This window comes from Mesoplodon bidens (assembly GCF_964165515.1).
Source record: "Mesoplodon bidens genome assembly, chromosome: 10".
NCBI lineage: Eukaryota > Metazoa > Chordata > Mammalia > Artiodactyla > Ziphiidae > Mesoplodon > Mesoplodon bidens.
The window spans coordinates 73,754,801-73,776,344 of NC_138172.1; the positions used below are offsets into that span (position 1 = coordinate 73,754,801).

Consider the following 21,544-nt stretch of genomic DNA (forward strand, 5'->3'; position numbering starts at 1 on the left):
CACATTATTCACGATACAAAGAACAAAAAAGCAGGGCAGGAAGCAGAGGAGGAAAAGTGTCGTTCCCATCAGTTTTCTTCACATGACAAGCAGCCAGGGACTCACTTGCTGAGCCCCACTGAGCTCTCTCTCCGCGGAGCGAATTACATAAGCCGGCGAGAGGGGCTTCTTGGCAGCCTTCTGACTCTGCCACCCACCCGTCTTCATCTCTCAACTCCAAATCCGAGGCTGGGTGCCTCGGATAGTTCTCTTGTAAACATGATGGAGCAACTAGGTTTGCTCCCATAGGGCACTCAGGAAAGGCCTTGGGGACGTGAAAGTTGAGCTGAGGCCCAGATGGACCAACAAGTGAAAATCTGAGTGGAGAACACTGGACGTTCAGCAGGGACAGTTGAAGCAATGGCCCCGAGGCAGGGATCGGTGTGCACACGGCAGGCACAGTGGGTGGGACAGAGCAGAGGAGTGGGGGGCGGGCAGGGGTCCCCCGACATGTAGGGTAGTGGTTCTCAGCCTGCAGTGATTTCGTCCTCCAGAGGATCTCTGACAATGTCCGGAGACATAGCTGGTTGTCACAGCTGGGGATGTGATACTGGCATCCAGTGGGTTGGGGCCAGGGATGCTGCTAAACACTTCTGAATGCACAGGTCAGCCCCCCTCAACAGAGAATTATCGGGTTCAAACGTCAATAGTGCTGAGGCCGAGAAGCCCTGGTATAGGGTCTCTCAAGTCACCGTAAGGAGTCCATGTGCACACACAGGACTAACCGGTGCCTGTGCCTGCCGGAGTGTGGTCCTTACACATGCGCGTCCATCACGTGCATGTCCAGGGTATGTGTGTTGAGATGAAAGAGAGGATGCTAAGACCAGCTCTCAGAACATAGGAGCCAGGGCGGAGGCAAAGAGCTGGGATAAGGTTCCTCTAACCTAATTGGGAGCTAAGAGGGAGGTCCTGGAACAAGGACAGAGGAGGTCGAATACAGGGAGGCATGGAGGCTATGGGCAAGCAGACGGAGGCCACGGAGAGCTGTTTCCAAGCAGACGATGCCCCTTGAGAGTCAAGACAGGGCCCTGGGTGAGGGGTGAGGGGCCACCCTGTCCTAGTGAAGGGGCTAAGAGCTGGAGAATGCAACGGGTCTGATGAGTGCGGAGGGCACAGGCTGAGCCAGTGTGTAGACAGCCCAGGACTCAAGAACGAAATCACCAGAAGAAACAGCCAAGGGCTGAAGAGAAGGGACTCAGGTGGGCAGGACATGGGTGGAGGGCCCCCAAACCCAACCACTCAATACCTGGAAGAGGCAAATGAGGAACCCAGAGGGGCCTGGACACTTAGGGGCATTTGGGTATGATCTTGAATTTGGTTACGACTACAGAATGGGTTGTTCTCTGCTCCGTTGGGGGCAGGGGCACCTGGAGGTCAGGCCACCGGGCTGGTGGTCCAACACAGAGAGCACTTTAGGGTGCAAGTGATTTCATTTCTCCCCAAAGTCAAGTAAGCCCACCGGGGAGAGGCCGAGATGACCAATGCCTGTGACACGCAGTTAACCCCAGGCACGCCTCTTCTCCTCACCCTATTGATAATCTGGATGATTCATTCAGAGAGGCTGGTCCCGCCTCAGCAGAAAGAGAATCTAGATGAGTTTCTCATCACTTAGAAATGAGAAGAATTTCTCAGTGGAGAAGCAGGCTGGAACCCTTCCATAGTCGCTATGTAAAGAAGCCTTTCTAATTTGGGGGAGGGTGAGCAGGACAGTGCCTCAGAGGGACTTGTTCCGACAGGATTGCTGGTGGAATCCTTGGGTCCATGTCTATGCCCACAAGCGGGCAGACGCCCTCATTACCACTCTCACTCAGTGCTGTCTCCCTTCCCCTATAGTTTTAAAATAACATTTATTCTTCTCCACCTAGAAAGCATGCTCACTGTAAAAGTTTTAAACATACACAAGAGAAAAAGAACAGCCACTCATAATCCCATCATTTTGTGAGAATATTTCCTTTTTTTTTTTTTTGCTAAACCTTTAAAATATGATGGCTGAGATCATATTGTATATGTAGTTTTCTATTCCGTTTCTAATGTAAGCATATGGCCGTGTTATTAAACTATTAGCTTTAATCATTGAAATAATCCACTGAAAATATGGTATAGTCTCTAATGTTATGAGAGGCAGAGTGCAGATCCTCTGAGGACTTATTTCACCTAACGCAGGTATTTTAAGGGACCCCTGAGCATTGAATACAGGAGTTGTCCCCATATTCTGAGCACTTACTACATGTGCCAGGTACTCGGCCTCCTACCGTGTCAGGTGGCAGTGGAGATTAGATGTGGGGATGGCTTAATACCATACTGTCACATGCAATATGCATTCCTTTTCTCTAGACTTGGGACCTGTACAGTTCACTTGGTTGAGGGTCGTACCCCATCCCACTCTTCTCACAGAAAAACTACGGACTCCTCACTCAGTTAAGGGGCAGCTGTAGGTCCCATCTTGGCACAGGGAATGTAGAAGAACCTGGGTTAGGTCCTGAGATGCAAGGAAAAGGAGGCAATGGAAAAGCTCTGGAATGGTCATCAGGTGTAGGGATCGGTAGTGGTTGGTCAACCACAGCCTGCAGGCCAGCCAACCACCTGTTTATGTAAATAAAGCTTTACTGAAACACAGCCACACCTATTCATGTCAATAGTGTCTATGGCTGCTTTTGGCCACAATAAGCAGAGTTGAGCAGTTGTGACGGAGACCACATGGCCCACAAGCCTAAAATATTTACTACTTGGCTCTTTAAGACAAAGTTTGCTGACCCCTGTGTTTGGAGACCAGCCGTCCTCCAAAATCTGTGTTCCCCCTCATTTAGCTGAGAGTTGTCACTGAGAGGCAGCTGCCTAGCCTGGAGCTACACCTCCCAGCTCCTCCCGTGGCAAGGTGGGACCCATGACTAGAGCTCACCAATGAAATGTGGGCTAAGAGGTCTCTGTCATTTTGGGGCCAAGATTGTTAAGAAGTGGGTGAACCTTCACCACCTTGTTTTTTCCCTTCCACCTGAACACAGGGTACTCCTAGGCCCTGTAGCAGTGTTTCTCAACCTTCTTTCATCACTGTCGCCCTTGTAAGGAGCGTTTTCAGATACTTTTTTCCTAGGTGTCCTCTTCCACCTAGGAAATTTTAATACACTGTTTATCTGTTTATGTACCAAATGTATATCTGTGATTTATGTATTAAAATGAGATTTTTTTGGCCCCAAGAACTAATTTTGCCCCCCTAAGTGTGATACTGCCCCAGTTGAGAATGTATCCTCTAAGGTAGAGCATAGTCACAAGATGGAAGGTGCCTGGGTCCCTGAATGACTTTGTGGAAGAACGCCAGTCATGCCAGGACAGCTGCATTTGACTGTTAGAGCTGCAAGAAATAACTTCAATCATGGTAAGCCCCTGAGAACTGGGAGATGATTATGGCAGCTACCATTGCTTTATCAGTGTTAGTACAAGATCTAAATTTGATAGTTAAAAGAAAATTATGAATTGGATAAACATGTTTATAATACAAGGAACTTCTAAATCCTAAAAGAGATAAATTTAGGATTAAAAACGCCTACTTTAGAGGGTGGACAACAAATTAACTGCATTCATTTATATGCTTTCCATCTAGACACATCACCACCAAGATGAGAGTGAAATAAGTTTTTTTAAGATATAATTTCAAACAATAAAGGGAACAGGTAAGGGCTACTGGAAAAGAGGTTGGGACAACTTTGTGGAAAAGAGACAGAGTATGAAAGATTAGAAACTGATGAGGCAGCCACAGGGAGCCTGACCCTGTAGTAGGCACAGATATTATGAGGGTCCATCAGCCTGGCAGAATGGCCAAGAGGCTCATGACTCAGAGCTGCCAAGGCAGCGGAGGGCAGGAATCAAATGTGAGGCTGAAAAGGTGGCAGGGTGGGGGAGGCGGGGATTATATAAAATCTGAAGTCAGAACAGTTGAGCCATTGGTATTCATGGGGCAGCCAGGTATCTACTCTCCCAAGCATTAAAAAAAAAAAAAAAAAGGCATTTCCTTCTCTGAAGAACCTGAATGGACCCAAAGAAAAGATGAGATCCAGGAAGCGGCAGAACTAACCTAGTATGACAGTGCAGGAAAATTCCAAATGTCAATTGTGTAGCAGGCCTAGACAGCAACCAGGTCAAACTTGAGGAGGATAGAGAACTCTGGGGGGAAGGGAGAACATATAAAATACCCAATTGGCTAGAGAGTTTGGGAGGGAAAAAAATGAGGATATGATAATAGCAATTGGTGGGGGGAAAAAAGGAAGGCAATGACATACTCTTGGAAAAATATAAAGCCACATATATAAAGGAAATACATATTACGGACTCCAAAGAGGACAACAGATCAGGCATCAGGGTCACACACTTAAACGCCTTCAGGGTCAGGTAAATAAGTAAAGGAACACAGCAGGCTAGGAGTTTGAGCACATGCATACACTGTATGAGTAGTAGAGACTGCAGCAAACTGGAGTAGGAAAGCCCATTCTAAAGCGGGCAGCCTCCAGCAGAGTGTTGCCATATGGAACATCAGACCAGATCTTACAGCCTTTAAAACAATATCCCAAACTCTGAATCTGTTAGGAAAACTCTCCCTATTTTAAAATGTTGGCTGAAACTTTTTTTAAAGATCACTAGGCAAACCAAACAAGTATGTCAGAGGGTAGACTGTCAATTTACAACTTGTTTCTTTCTACATTCACAATCACGTAAGCCCTATCTGCTGATTTTTTAGTCTTTAGAGTCAAACGACAGACACAGCACAGTTTTTACTGGCAGTTACAAAATAAAAATGTGTTATCACCCTTAACAATGTAAAAGTAAAAACAGAGATGACAGAAATTGGGAAGTTGGAAGGCAGTTGGGGTAAGGGCACTAATACCTTCATCTTACTGATTAAGGGAGTCGAGAAACTGTTGTTAACAAGCAAGAAATGGGATAGTAAAAATATTACTTATAAAGCTAACCAAGTAGAGGAACTATAAATAACGACACAACTATACTGTGAGGATGTGGGGAGGGGAGGTAGGAGGGTGGTATAAGTGAGCTAAATCGTCATCTATCATAACAGGAAGTAAGCAGAGAATTTCTAAAATAGGAGTAAAACAAAAGCACATTATTTTTAAATATGGAGGTAAATGTCAGAAAAAAATAACTGAAAGAGTTAAAAGAGGTTGCCTCAAGGGAGAGTGACAAGTTAGGGAGGGAAGAAGCCAAGAGACTGTTATTTTTATCATAGATTCTTCTGAATGTGTGCTCCCCGTCGAAAAAAAAAAACAAAACCCCAAAACCCTTTTGTAAGAAAATGAAACAGATCAATTCATGGGCTGATAACTAAGCCTGCAAAGTTGACTCTCGGTAATACTATAGATGGCACTCAAAAAGGTTTAAATGGAAATAATTTAATGAATGGATCAGCTACAGAGGTGTAGGAAGGGTTAAGGGAACCAACAAGATATGGTGCGGCACCCAGAGGTTGAAACCAGCAAGAAGCCTTGATCACCCCTAAGTTAGAAGGGAAAGGGGAGGGAACAACTGTTCCTGAGCCCAGTGATTCTCCAGCACTGGGAGAGGGGCTGCAGATGGAAAAGAAGCCATTGCCAGAAATCAGGGGGATTAATACTCCAACCTCTCTCTCCTCCTGTTCTTGTATCTCCTGCTGGTGTCTCCTACTGGCCAAACCCAGTGAAACCAGAAGGTAAAATTAAGGCACCCAGTTGATGTCATCCATAGGGGCCAGCCTCCCCAGACACAGCATGACAGAAATAGATCTGGGGGGCGGGGGCAGATGGAGAATAAATAGCACACATTCTCACACTCTCCATTACCTACCTGAGAGTTAAAAAATGGATTAGATAAACCACACATTTGTCCCAGAGTGGTAATTTCAACCTAGTCTAGTTCAGCAGCAGAATTAAGGGACTGCCAGGAGGAGGTGATAAATAATGTATAATTTCCCCCAATTTTAATTAGCAAATAGAGATGGATGACTTCCATATGTAGGCCCTTTAGTCACTGAGGAGAACCAAGATATATGAAGCAAGAATCCCATCCACGTGACAAAAGGAAAGTGAGCCAGACACACATAGAAAGGTAACCATACAACGTGGTAGGACGGGCATCCAATGAAAATAGCCACACTTGCCTCCAGGGCCCAAACCAAGAGGCGACACACCTTCCCAGGCTTTCCTTGAAGGGTGAGTGGAATTAGATGGGAGAGGGCAGCGTGCAAGACACGTTTGGGGGCAGTGAGTAGGTCTGCTGGTCACAGGATGAGTGAGACACAGGCTGGTCCTCAGGCTGGGGCAGCACAGTGGAGGGATCCCAAACGCCAAGCTCAGGAGCTGGAACTTCACCTTTAGAACAGGATACTGCCCCAAATTTCAGATCAGGTGACATGCCTGAAACAGTAAGGGAATTACATGGGTGGGAAATGAACCAATGTCAAAGCGAGGGAAGGTGGGGATACACACAAGGAAGGGACTTGCCCCTAGCAGGTGTTAATATCTGTGGAAGGATGAGAGGCCAGGACGGAAGGAGGGAGGAGGTATATAGGTAAGCACCTAGCTTGTCTTTTAAGACTTGATTACATAGTCATCTCCTCTGTAAAATTTTTCTTGACCAAACCCTGCCTTTTCTTTTTCTTTCTTTTTTTTTTTTGCGGTATGCGGGCCTCTCACTGTTGTGGCCTCTCCCGTTGCGGAGCACAGGCCCCAGACGCACAGGCTCAGCGGCCATGGCTCACGGGCCCAGCTGCTCCGTGGCATGTGTGATCTTCCCAGACCGGGGCACGAGCCTGTGTCCCCTGCATCGGCAGGCGGACTCTCAACCACTGTGTCACCAGGGAAGCTCTGCCTTTTCTTGGTAGTGGGAATATTAAGCCCCAACTATGCTAGCGTGAAACACTTCACTGAACTCTCATATGTCCTGCTATTACTGTATGAATCACTTGAATGCAAGGAGGGTGACCTACTCATCTTTACATCCCCAGGCCCTAGCTCAGGGCCTGATCCATAATAAGTGCTCAAAAATAAGTGATCCACTGGATGGAACAGGTGGTTGGGTGGATGGATGGATGGATGGATGGAAGGACGGACGGGTGGGGGATGGATGGGGTGACAGGGGCCTACAGTTGGATGGCAACAGTACAAATGAATGAAAGAACAGAATCAACAGGCTCTGGCACCTGGATGCTTCCCAGAGTGTGCAGTCCTGATGCCTGTCTCTTTTAGAAAGTGGGAGATTATAACATAATTGCTTTATCACTCTGCAAATATTTCCCAGCTTGTGAGGGCATGTTTGGTTATTAACAGATCATGCAACAAATTAGACACAGGAAACAAACCATGATGATAGAAAGGCGGGTGAGACCCAGGGCAAGAACCAGGGACCAAAGCTCCCTCTCACATACTACTTAGGAGGATGGGGTCCTCCTCCTACATGGGGACATGTTGGCCTGCTTTACTTGAAAGGTCTGGTCACCCATTCTTTAAAGTCCATCTCAAGAGGATGACAAGGAGCAAGAATCCCTTTCCACAGGGCTGTTTCCCCATCACATACCAACATCCCATCCATTATCACGAGCTTGTTTTTAATTAATGGCCTTGGCAAAACCCACAGTAACCAAAACAGTGCTCTTGCATTGGTTTCAGAATAACACCAGCTGTTGGAATTAAACAGCCAGGCTGGTAGCCTAATGATGAATAAGAACTTCCTTCAAAAAAGTACCATCAGGGCTTCCCTGGTGGTGCAGTGGTTGAGAGTCCGCCTGCTGATGCAGGGGACACGGGTTCATGCCCCGGTCTGGGAGGATCCCGCATGCCACGGAGTGGCTGGGCCCGTGAGACATGGCCACTGAGCCTGTGCGTCCGGGGCCTGTGCTCCGCGGCGGGAGGGGCCACAACAGTGAGAGGCCCGCGTACCGCAAAAAAAAAAAAAAGTACCATCAGTAGGCAAGGGATTTTGGGGTCCCTGGAAAATAAAACTCACCACTTTCAATCAGATGGGACAGCTGCCCTACATACCATAATCCTATTGACCAGTTATATAAGTACAACATCTCTTACATCAATGGACCAAAAATTGATTTTGAGATTCTAGCTAGACTCTTTTAGACATTTAAGAATTGCTTGATACCACAAAATGACTGCAAGTAAGGGAAGGGGGTGAAATCTGATAAGGACTTGGTACCATCAAGACAGAGATGAGTGGTGGCTAATTATCTACCTTTCCCTCATCCAGGTAGGAAGAGAGAATATGTTTGCTGTTTCCTAGTCCCAGAGTGAGGATGCCCAATGGCTCCCTGCATCTGCACCACCCTGTGCACATCTCAAAGTGATTTCACCAACAAATCTTCCAAGAATGCAGAGGACTAGCTGGGGCAGGTTCCTTTATTCCTATTTTACAGATGGGAAAATTAAAGCACATATATCTGTGTAAGCAACTTGCTCCAAGGTCTCAGAGAGGAGTCACTGGCCCAGCCTGGTCTGGAACACTGGTCTTCTGATGACTTGAATGCAAGGACAATGACTTACTCATTTTTGGATCCCCTAATCCTAGCAGAGAGCCTGGTCCTGGTCCATAATATGTGTTTAATAAATGTTTACTGAATAGAAGACTCCCAGGGCCAAACTATTACATTAACTTCTCTCTGGACTTGATTTCTTTATCTGTAAAATGGGAATAATAATATTCTTCTCATACACTTAATGTGAGGATCAAATGTATTCATACAAGTAAAGCTTTTATAACACTGTCTGGCACATGGTTGATACTCCCTAATATTAGCTATTACTATTATCGTTGATATTGTAACTGCTATGAAGAAAAGAGAATAAGGCAATATGAGAGAGAATAGCACAATGGGGGCGGGAGTGTGCTACCTTAACTAGGGTTGTGCAGAAGGGCTTTCTGAGAATGCCACATTGGAGCAAGACCTAAATGAAGACAAGGAGTCAACTGTACCAGATCTGGGGGAGGGCAGGTCAGGCGGAGGGAGCGGCAGGGGCAAAGGCTTGGAGATGGGAGTGAACTTGGTGTTTCTGAGGAGCAGAAGGAAGTAGCAGTTTTGTAATGATCACAATCCAGCTTCTTACGGTTTTTACATCCCAATTCCTATCCCTAATTTTTAGGAGTCAACATAGAATTATACATCTGAATAGCCACCCCATAGTAGACAGCATCTTAAAGGCCACTCTGAAGGTTTGGTCAAAGTATCTCAAATAGGTCTGAAGAACTCACTTTGCTGAAAGTTCAAGAAAATCCCTTCAGCACCGTTCACACATTTCTGAAACAGAACTTATTTCTAGCGCATGGACTAATGGCCGGGGAAAATGAAGCTCCAAGTCCCCTCAATCCTGGAAGTCCCCAGCTTATGCTCTGAATGCAATTTACCAGCATCTGCCCCCCTCGGCCTCCTCCCCAAGCACGTCTCACCAGGGGTAAATCTGGAAAATGCAGAGGCAGGAGGCAAGTTGGTAAGGTAAGCACTGGGGAGAAACACAAATTGGAAGTAAAGCCATCGAAGCAACATTGTCCTGTGTCATTTGAGGCCATTCTGTGCTTTTATCACAGAAAGCCTGAGTTGAACCAAATTAATGTGGGCCCTTTAAAGCCCTGGTCCCACTTGTCTTGTCCTGACTTCCTCTTAGGCTCAATCAGAACAGATTTGGACAGGAAGAGCCCCTCCTCTTTTTTTTTTTTTGCGGTACGCGGGCCTCTCACTGTTGTGGCCTCTCCCGTTGCGGAGCACAGGCTCCGGACGCGCAGGCTCAGCGGCCATGGCTCACGGGCCCAGCCACTCCGCGGCACGTGGGATCTTCCCGGGCCGGGGCACGAACCCGTGTCCCCTGCATCGGCAGGCGGACTCTCAAGCACTGCACCACCAGGGAAGCCCGCCCCTCCTCTTAATCACTGCTCCCAGTGAGCAACACCTCTGCCCTGAGGCCAGCTGTTAGTGGCAGGAGGGGCTTACTGAGATTAGCAGCCATGCTTGTCCACATCACGTCCATACCCCTCATGACATTCACCCTCTGCCTCTGGATCATCCTAATGTGAGGTGGGTCCTGAAACACTCCTGCCAGCCGCATCCCAGGTCAATAACGTTGGGTCTCAGGTGGGGCTGCGTCTTCCCCAGGACCAACCTCCCACGCCCACTGCGGCTAAGCAGCCCCCGGAGAACTATCCATGGTGACCTTGTCCTCCTTCTGCAGGACCTGAGGACCACACTGGAACTCAGTCACATTCACATGTGCAGCCAGCCCATCCCTCAGGTGTGGTCAAATGAAGAAATAAAGGACATCCCAGAAGCCCAAGGTTCAGGTAATTCTGGAAGCACACCACAGAGGCAAAAGGCTGATGAACTTTACTGTTTAAAACTTATCAGTCAGAGGGGCTTCCCTGGTGGCACAGTGGTTAAGAATCTGCCTGCCCATGCAGGGGACACAGGATCGAGTCCTGGTCCAGGAAGATCCCACATGCCACAGAGCAACAAGCCCGCAACTACTTAAGTCCTTGCGCCTAAAGCCCGTGCTCCACAACAAGAGAAACCGCCACAATGAGAAGCCTGCGCACCGCAACAAAGAGTAGCTCCCACTCTCCGCAACTAGAGAAAAGCCCGCACGCAGCAATGAAGACCCAGTGCATCCAAAAATAAATTAAAATTAAACAAAAATTTAATAATAAAACTTATCAGACTGATAAGAACCTGCAGTACAAACAAACAAAAAAAAACAACTAATACTAAACTTTCTTTGGGTTATTTGTATGGAAATATGTTAATATAAATATTTCGGACATTACATGAAATTTCTAAAATCTTATATGTACTGGTATAATGTTATAAGTCATAATTCTAGTTATTACTTTAAAATGTGTATCTCAGAAATAAAAAAGAAAAAAACTTATCAGTTGGATGTGTAAACAAACAAAAAAGGCAAACAAAATGAAACGTCAACAAAACTTAAAAAACAATTTGTCATATCCATATTAATATCCTTAATATATAAAGAGAGCTTAAAATCAAGAAAATGATAAACACACAAAGAAAAAAATGGGTTACAAGCAGTCCATGAAAGAAGAAATACAAATGGCATAAATACATGAAAAATCCTCAACCTCGGGAGAAATCAATAAAATCAACCTATTAAACTGGAAAAGATTTTTATATCATAGTGCAGTGTTGGTAAAAATGTGGAAGAAGCAAGCATGCTCATACACTGATGGTAAGTTGACTAATGTCTATCCAAACTTTGATGTGCAGGCATTTTGAGCCAGGGATCTATCCCACAGAATGTTCGCATTATATACCCAAACATACATGCTCAAAGACACCCAGTATCAACAAGAGTGTGGAGAAACAAGCACATTCATCTATGGCTAGTGGGAATGCAAATTAGTGTCATATTTATGAAGAGAAATTTAGCAATATGCACCAGTAATACCTTAAAGTTTTACATATCCTTTGACCCAGACATTCTACTTACAGAAATTCACCCTTAGGAGATCATAATACGCCTAAAGATTTAGCTACAAAGATGCTCATATGCTGTTTTTAATGGACAGGTAGAGGGGGGCGGGCAAAGTATAAATATGTAAAATGCCAAGACAGGGTAAATAGCAGCTATAGAAATAGAGTGGAATTCTAGGAAGTGATTCCAAATTATGCCACGGTCTTCTGGTTAAAAAAACGGTAGATTGAAAACATGTGTTGATCTCCTTTTCCTTCTAAGGCTCCACTAAAATGACAATAAAGGAATTTTTTAAATTATATAAACTTACAACATTGAAAAGAACAGAAAAGAGGCAATTAGCCCGTTATAGGACGACAGCAAATGGCCAAGAGGCATAACTGAGATAGCAAGACAAATGCTCAGAGAAAGATGTGGACAAGAAGGGTGTGATCTGCTCTGTAAACTCCAGAGGGTGAGAGAAGCAAGGATGCCAGTCGTGGGGAAGGGTGGGGAGTGAGGCTGAAAATGGGGACTAACTGGAAGTAAGAAAACAGAAGACTGACACTTACACACACTCTCTCTCATTCACTCCCTCTCTCCCACGCACAGGCACCTTGCAGGTAGGAGACTGCAGGTCCCCTCCTCAGATTAACTGAATGACAAATGGGCCACCCCGACTAGTAACCAGTTCCCTAAGGGTCACTCAGAAAAGCTCCCCAGCTGCTAACCACTAAGCCAGAAGGGGCAAAAGCACAGATGCCGAATGAAGGGCCACTGGGTGCTGTAGGTCCCTGAGCAGAGGAGAGGAAGGGATTCAGAGCCCAGCGTAGGGTCTGACCTCCAGGCCCCTCTGAGTCCCAGGTAAAGCCAGACTAGCAGCGCTGCCAGAGGCATGTGCTCTCCCAACCCACACATCTGCGTGGACAGTCCCTTCTGCCCTCAGCCTCCCCACTTCCCTTGAGCTCTGCCAGGGAGTTGGGAATGGAGAATTTGTTTCCAAAGAAGTCAAATGTGCGTCACTAGCCATCCTTTTCCTGCAAAAGTCAAGAGATGGTCTAAACCAGGTGTGACATCTTTGAAAGAAGAGGCCCAGTGAGGTACGGGGTGAGGTGTAGTGTAGGGGCTGAGCCCAAGGAAGCTTTGCTCACTCTGAATTCTCCTGGGATTTCTACACAGAGAGAACAACAGCTCAGAAAACAGGCAATCCGTGACTGGATTCTCTCAGACGGTCAAGGTGAAGCTCACAGCAGAGCCCCCTTACCTCCTTGGGCTGCAGGTGATACTGAAAAGGGAGCGAAACCTCATGTGGTGGGGGCGGGGGGCAGGAGCATCCCTCCTCAGCCTGGTAGGCAGGTGACAGTCCCAACCCCCCGCCGAGTGGGACAGTCCTGTCTAAAGGCAAGGAGACAGCTCTTGCTCCTTTTCTAGGCCTCCCTCTCCATCCCTGAGAACTTGACCTCTGTAAATGTGCTCAAAGGGCTCTCACTTTACTTAGGGCCTGAGGAAGCCCCTTCCACTGGTTTTTAAAGACAGTCAATATTTACCTTCCTGTCACAGTGTCTACTTTCTAACAATTCCAGAAGGCTGTGTTCTGGCCTTTAAGATCCAGGTCATGCTGGAAAAATACTTCCAGTTGGGTAAGAAGGGGACCTTCCATGGAGCACCTGGCTCAGTGATGCCACGGAGCACTTGGCACATCTTTGTGCCAACCTGAGAGCAAAGGACAGGAAACTGGTCTGCTTTTATGGATCTGGACCTCTGTCGTGATTCCAACAAAGACATACACATAGAAAGAGAGCATCCCTGATGTTCCAGGGACTGTTGGAAGGCAAATGAACCAATCCTGGCCTCCAAGGAGATCCTAGTACGAGATGGGCTTAGAGGTTCACATAAAAGTCAGGTGTGGGGCTTCCCTGGTGGCGCAGTGGTTGAGAGTCCGCCTGCCGATGCAGGGGACACGGGTTCGTGCCCCTATCCCGGAAGATCCCACATGCCGCGGAGCGGCTGGGCCCGCGAGCCATGGCCGCGGAGCCTGTGTGTCCGGAGCCTGTGCTCTGCAACGGGAGAGGCCACAGCAGTGAGAGGCCCGCGTACAGCAAAAAAAAAAAAAAACAACAACAACAAAAAAAAAGTCAGGTGTGCGAGGGCTTCCCTGGTGGCGCAGTGGTTGAGAATCTGCCTGCTAATGCAGGGGACACGGGTTCGAGCCCTGGTCTGGGAAGATCCCACATGCCGCAGAGCAACTGGGCCCGTGAGCCACAGCTACTGAGCCTGAGCGTCTGGAGCCTGTGCTCCGCAACAAGAGAGGCCACGACAGTGAGAGTCCCGCGCACCGTGATGAAGAGTGGCCCCCGCTTGCCACAACTAGAGAAAGCCCTCGCACAGAAACGAAGACCCAACACAGCCAAAAAAAAAAAAAAAAGTCAGGTGTGCGAGCGGCAAAATGAACCGAGCTCTCACAGCCCAGCACAGAAGCGCGCACTCATCGCTTAGGGGCTTGTTCCTTAAAAGTAATCAATTGTTTGTTGGCTGGTGTTAACTCAGATGGGTCCTGACTCAAATCATTAGCAAAGGAAAATGTGTCAATTTTCACAAGCTTATTTCACGTCTTGCTTTTTATCATCCTTGGGGTCCTTATAAACTGAGGAGCGAGGTTCAGGCAATATTTTGGGGTGCTCATGACTGCAGTCAAGGTTTAAGGTCTTACTTACGTGAGTAAGTTATCATCCTCCTCCTGAGAAGTGCATGGGGCGCCCGAGGGGATGTTTTCCGAAGGTCCTGTAACGTGGTTCGGTCAGGCACCCAACTCCTTCCCTGATGCTGCTCACTTGGCCTGACACAAACCTGCAGCAGCCACGTCAGAGCCAGCAGCCTCCCTCCACCCTGTGGAGCTAGATAAAGGTTCTTCTCGCCCGAGAACGGACCTGAGTCCCTGGGCAAGGATGCAGGGTCCCCACCACTGTTAAGTAAAAGTACACCCCCATTCCAACTGGCACAGGGGATGGAAAAAAATCACAAGATCCAAAGGGGGCCCTGCTACTGACTTTAGCCTCCATGGGAGGAAAATATAGGAGCCTCCAAGGGCCACATGGGCCCCTCCAGTGCTTACTTAACGTGAGGAGGAAATTGCCCCACAGACACCCACCAACGGATGCAGAGACACGGAGGCCAAGGGCAGTGACGAATCCCAACGGCCACATCCGACCACCTCCTGGCCATAAGGAAATGGAATATTTCAAGGATACAGCGAAGATATTTTTTCTTTGGGGTTGGTAGTCCTAGATGGGCTTTCAGCTGGGACCACTAAAAAGACAAACAAAACAAAACAACTATACAGGCACATGTAGCTCAAAGAGATGTGTGTGTGTGCGTGTCTGTGTGTGCGTGCGCTCAAAGGGGTGTATACACACACAGACATATGAACGTGTGTGTGATACACAAGCCAAGAAGCCCCGAAGGCATAAATGTGGAAATCTAAAAATAAAACGAAGAAAACTTCGGAAAAGCAAGTGGAACCCAACGATTTGAAGGTGGTTGAGTCATGGGGGGTTACAGCAAGCCTCAGACAGACAGCCCAGGAGACCTGCCGGCAGCAACCACTAACACACTCATTCCTTCCAGAACAGTGATCTCAGCAACTTCCACCATTAATTACTACTCCCTTTCAACTTTTAAAGCAACTCAAGTCCCAACTCTAATATTCTCAACAATTGTATTATCTAATGACATTATACAGGCCCATCTCATGCATCAAATCTCATTTCAAAAAAGAATTGCTTGGAAGGGCCAATTCATGGTGATGTCTTGACTTGGTTAGAAAAAACGTCTCTTTGGGAATGAATCCTGTGCAGCAAATCCTCTGTCTAGGCCCAAGCATTTAGAGTGGTCACTCTCTGTGCTAAAAATCGCTGGCTCTGCGCTGGCAGCAGGACAGACCTGAGACAGGCCAGTGAAGAAGGTCATGGCTCTGATAATGGCCTCAACTCCCTCACAGGAAAAGAGATTCAACCCTGAGACCCCACCCAGATAAGGGCCACCACATACCACAGGCCCAGCAGCACCGGAACCAAAAAGGTAAAATGGGAGGGTGGGAGTGCTCCCTCTGATATCTCAAAGCTGTGAGTGGTCCATCCGGCTGTGGTAGCTGCACGGCATCAAGACACCCCATGTGTGCCTGAGTGACACATCGTGGGGGACAGGAATGGGCACTGGGGTTCCAGCCTGATAGAAGTCTATGAGATGCTTCCACCTCTGGAGTCCTAACATCCATAATGATGTGAATCTGACATGTTAGTGTCGGGACTGACCTTGCTGGATTGTTATTAGGCTACATGGCTCACAGGCCATGGAAATGACTACAACTGCTGTGCCTTCTGCATAGCCAAACCAACCATTTATGGGATCAGTTGGGAGGATTAAAAGCAGAGAGGACAGGATTGGGCAGGGTGGGGAGGGGGGGCACCGGGATTCAGAACTCTTGGCTCACCTGGAAGTGGGAGCCTAGAGCCCAGAGGCCCTGCTCCCAAGTGCTGGGGCCAGCACCAAGTAGATACTCCTTGATTCTACCAGGAGCTCGAGGTAGGGCAGCCCCCTGCTCACAAGTCACAGGCATGGGGAACAACAATGATAACAGCCAACAACTCAATAGCATTTACAGTATACCAGGCACTCCTAGGTGCTTTACAGGTACTGACTCAATTCTCACCACAGCTCTACTGTGTACATATTATTTTGCCCATTTTGCAGATGAGGAAACTGAGGCACTAAGAGTTTAAGCAAGCAGATTTGAACCCAGGAAATGTGACTCCAGAGCCTGTGCTCACCAGGGATAGCCAGGGTCTGTGCTTCCACACAGTTCTGGATTAAACATTCAACACGAGTGTGCATGGGGAATGACATTTATCGAATGCCAGCGAGCGTGAGCGCAATCTTGAGGCACTTTCACGTGCTTGAACTCTGGGATTCTCTCTCCTCCACTCTCCTCCCCAACTTCCCTGCAAGCCTGGTTACCACCTGATCCAACTCCAACTCAACCATCACTTCCTCAAGGAAACTCTGGCTCCCTATCCACTAGGTTATTCGTTGACAAGACTCCCTCTACTAAATCTTTTATCGCTGTCCATGGCTCCACATTATTTGGTTGTCTGTTTACTTAACAAAGGCTTCTCTCCCTGGCTAGACTCTAAGTCAATGCTGTCCAGTAGAACTTTCTGCAACAGTGGAAATATTTAATATTTGTGCTGTCCAATGTGGTAGCCATAGCCATGTGTGGCTGTTGAGCACTTGAAATCTTGTTGAGGGCTGAGATCCCTGCTTCCTGGACCAGCATCATCATCATCACCTGGCAGCTAAGAAGAAGTGCAGACACTTTGCTGCACAGCAGAAACTAACACAACATTGTAAGGCAACTATACTCCAATAAAACTTAATAAAAAATTTTTTCCACTCCCCCCGCCGGCCCGAAAAAAGAAGTACAGTCTCAGGCCCCACCCCAGACCTCCTGAATCAGAATCTGCCCTTTAACAAGATCCCCAGGTGATTGATGTGCATGTGAAAGTTTGAGAGGCCCTGCTCTAGAGTATTAGAGGGAGAGCAAGGAGTTGCATTTAAACCAGCCGGCTTCCATTTTTTTTGATCAAAGGCATCTGACTCACTGTTATGGGTGAGTGGCAGTCCCCTCAACAATAACCAAATGACCAAAAGCAGCAAGAGCCACAGATCAGAGAGCTGGCCTCTACTGGGCACCATGGGGAAAGAAGCGTCACTGTATGGCACCGATACAGGAAAGAGGGAAGAAACTGGGGAGTGCGGGGCAGGGGAAACAGTCCTCTGACAAGACCGGGATTCTGTAAGGCAACGAGAAAAACAGATCTGGACCACAGGGATGTGAATAGAGGGTGCAGCCATGCACACACGTGTGCGCACATGCACATGCACAGAGGTGTGGAATTCAAAATGGTGCTGAAGGGGTATCAGTCTTTGAGCTACTACCAGAAGCTCAGTGTCCTAAGTTAAATGCATCTATTCATTAAAATGGAATTTACAAAGAAATTAGCAAGCTCTACCATTAACCTTTGAAAAGCAGCTGTCTTGCTTCTGAGAATCATGGGCTGGAAACTGGAGCAGAGGTAGATCCACAACGGTGCTACCTTGCCTCCTCCCTCCCTATGCTCCATTCCCGCCAAGCAGGACTTCAGACGGCTTTCCCTGAATCCAGCCTGCAGTGTTGCACACAGACTTTGGTGGTGATCAGCCACGTTGCTGGAATGGGACCTACAAGATGCCCTTCCACACCATAACACGCTTGTACTGAACACCATTCACACGTAGGAAACTCCTAGGAGCATCTTTTTTTTTTTTTTGTGGTGATGATTCAACATATTATTTGTTTTTATTTTTATTTGTTCACAGCTGGTCTATGCCCAACGGCTGTCTGGATAACCCTCCAGCTATTCCTAACCCCTCTTGCCCACCTCTACTACCAAGGCTGGAAAAGCTTACTAATCCCTTCACAGCCTCCCTTGCAGCTTGGGGCAACCACATCTTACTCCCAGAACTGAGAAGACAAGAAGCCAAAACACTAAGGAGGGCAAAGCAGAGAAACTGAAAAAACTCCTGTCCTTGACGTCATCGTTGAACTGCCAGATCAACACCAGACAACCACCGTGCTCACCCCAACTTCTCGTTTTATGAGAGGATGTGTTACTCAGACCACGATTCATTTGCTTTTCTGTTACTCACAGCCAAAAGCATGCCTGTGGTCTTTTCCTATCCCCAACTCCTCTCCCCCCACATATGCTTCACCTCTTTGCCCACTTACTATTTCCATCTAGTTTTTGCACCAGCCTCCAGACTGCTCCATTTTCCCTTATTCTTTTCCTATTCACATCCTCCACTCCCAGTCCATAATATAACAGGCTCAGATGACCAACCCCCATTTCTGAAAGGTCAAGTCTGAATGTCCAGTCATTGGTCCTCATGCAGCAACCTCTTCTGATCTCTGGCAACTTTAGCCTAGCTACAAATTTTACCCAAACCTGAAGGAACAATGAGCAAATTCCATTATTATGTTTCTTTACTTCTTGGATTACTGTTATGAGCTAATAAAAGTACGTAAGGATATTTCTCAAGTGCATTTACATTGAACAAATCTTGAATTTCATAACAGGTGTGCAGACTCAGCCAGCTCATCCAGGCTGACACACCAACTAAGACAGAGCAGATGTGTAAACAGAAACACAATTTATGAACTAGCCCAGTGCTCTTCCTAATACAGACTGATGTAATCTGGACGCTACTTGCCTGGGCCCCGCAGCCTCCCTCCAGCACTTATTTGGATATGTGATTAGGAAAAATATATTTTAATTTTGATTAAGCTTAAGATTTCCATCTTTCAGTTTACCACTTAATACACATTCAAACCGACATGTTTCCTGCAAATATGGACATGCCTCAGCCTCCTTCAGGTGGCGAAGTGCTGAAAGGCAGGAACCGGGTCCAAATGGCACTGCGTCCTTCCACGCTGCACCCACCCGGGGCCAGGTCTGATCCCATCCCCCAAAACAACAGCAACCAAGTCAAAATTAGAAATTATATGGCAGTTGCCAGTCACAACCAGACAGCCATTTCTTACCTGTACATGCTACAGAAATGAGTCACGTTTTCAGGGCTCCCTCATCTCAAGAATGATTCACAATTTTTTGTGACTCAGACACACCACCCCATTCCTGCTCTAGTTCATAAGGAGTGTGGAGTGAAAGCTTCAAGGGATGGACAAGTACCCCAAGAGTCACCTGGGTGGGGGGCAGGCAGGCAGACCAGAGAGGGATGGGGGTTCACCAGGACCATCACACAAGGTTGAGCATATTCTCCAACTGCAATGCTTGATTTGCCCAAATAGGAATCTGCTGCCACGTTCAGATGTATTCATCGGCACGCAGACTGATCTATTTGTTCTTTTACAGCTGGTATTTTCCCCCTTCCTTAGCTTTGTTTCTTCTTCACACACCACTCAAAAAGCTTCAGAAGGGTCACCTTTCCCCAACCATGCATATGAGCAAGAAAGAAAACTCTCTTATCAGATCACATTAAGTTAACATTCTGAAGATTCTTCTGAAATGATCAATTTCTTTCTGGAACTTTCTCTGACGAGTACATCACTCCGTCATAACATAGCCAGCTGACTGGTGTTTAAAGCAGAATCTTTATGCACTGAGCACTTCCCTATGGGTGCTGGGAAATTGCTCAGAACCGATCACCCCAAGGCCCCTGCGGGTTCTAAGGTGCTGAGGGCCCATGAGCGGCGACTGGCTCCCAAGCAGTACCTCGCTTGTGTGCAGGAGTGAGCCCAGCCCGGTGGCTTCCCATCACATCCTTCCAGATTTGGCTACGGGACTTTCATGACCCCAAATCATTTACCAGAAGAGCAGGGGGTGGAAAGAACAAGAGGCTTTATAGATAGAAAGCTCTGGGTATGAACCCAGCTTTGTGTGACCCCAGGCATCTTACTTAACTTCTCCAAGCCTCATTTTCTCATCTGTAAGTTAACACCTGCCCTGCAGGGCTGTTTTAAGAAACACAAAGAGTGCGGGAAGTTTCTGGCCCAGCGGGGATGCTCAACACTCCTCGATTACCAATAATTTTCCTCCTTATCACCATAGCGAGGATACTCCAGAGACACACTCACTCACCTATGTGATGCAGAATCACTTAAGTGCAGGTACTGCCTGGTCTGTGTGTGTAGCCAGTCAGGGTTTTCATTCTCTGGTAGGTCTGTGGGTCTGCCTTGGATTCTAAGGCCCCAGGGATGGGAGCGGAGTGAGGGCAGGGCAAGGTCTGGATAACGTAGCAGAAGAAGGCACGTTCCCTTTGGAGATGAGGTGCCTGTTATTTTTCTGGGAGATGTGGTTTACTATCACAGTTCAGTGGGTTAGCCAGCTACCTGAACGATGCAGAGGCCCCAGATCTAACCCTGACTCGGCCGCTTCTTCCAAAGCCATGGAGCCCATACCCCTTCCACAGCCAGCTGTTTGATGAAGAAAATGATCACCAGTCACAAAAAGCAAGTTACCACAACCTACTGGCACTACCAGAAGCAAATTAAAAATCTGTTCCTCAATCCATCTTGGACATAATGGGGATAGGAGTTTCAACTTTATTTGTAGGAAGGGATGGCATTGAAGTGTTCAATATCAATTCATATGCCAACACCCCTCTTTCCTGCAACCCCAGGCTTTCGTAATTATTAGTGGAGACATCTGCTCAGCCAAATGAAATGTGCAATCTCCTGTACATATAATTAGTGAAGTCATTTTAATTAATTAAATTAATTAATTAATTGCAAGGAGAGTGCAACCATATCCCAGGAACTGCATCCAACTCATTTATTCTGCACGTGTCTAGTGGGCTCCTACTGAGGGCAGAGCCCCGCACTCATGCTCTGAGAAGATGAAGATGCTCCTGGCATCTTCACCATCAGTAGAGATGGAACCCAGTATGTAGTCGCCGATGACCATCCATTCTGCTTAGGGTGACCAATTCATTCTGGTTTTACTGGGATTGTCTTGGAGTCAAAGTTCAGGTCGGAAGAACCCCGCTGATCCCAAACAAACCAGGTCATCCTGCTTCTACTTGACCTGAGTCTAAGTTCATCACTGGACACTTACCACTGGAAAGGCGATGGCTAATATTGGGCATCCTGCAACATGGCCCCCTGCCATAGCAGACACTGCTAATCGATTAACGAGCTCCTACTTGCTCCCAGACTGAGCCAGCTCCAAAGCCATCTCACCTTTGCTCCAGGCAGCCACTATTAATCACCCTGAATAGGAGGGTCAGAAAATTAATTTTCCATCTATGCCCTAGAATCATAGAAGCTCTAGGCTAGCAAAGACTTTGAAGTCTAGTAGTCACTCATCCAGAACTTAAATCCCCTCTAGAGTATCCTCCACAAGTAAGCAGTCAGCCTCTCCTTATATACTTCTAATGATGGGGAACTCACTACCTCTTAAAGCAACTCTTCCTATCTTCAATAGTTCTGGCTGTCAAACTCCTTCCTTAAA

The 21,544-nt window shown here is 47.2% G+C and overlaps 1 protein-coding gene across 9 annotated transcripts in view; it reads right to left on the reverse strand.

The window, feature by feature from the left end:
• Nucleotides 1-21,544, reverse strand: part of TRERF1 (transcriptional regulating factor 1) — a 205,530-nt gene that overhangs the window by 76,924 nt on the left and 107,062 nt on the right. The window contains exon 1 of one of the 9 annotated variants that reach the window (XM_081247315.1): nucleotides 14,195-14,292. The exons of the other annotated variants lie outside the window; for them this stretch is intronic. The gene's annotated coding sequence lies outside the window, so the exon portion shown is untranslated. Of the gene's footprint in view, nucleotides 1-14,194; nucleotides 14,293-21,544 lie in introns of those variants that run through there. 9 annotated transcript variants of the gene reach the window in all.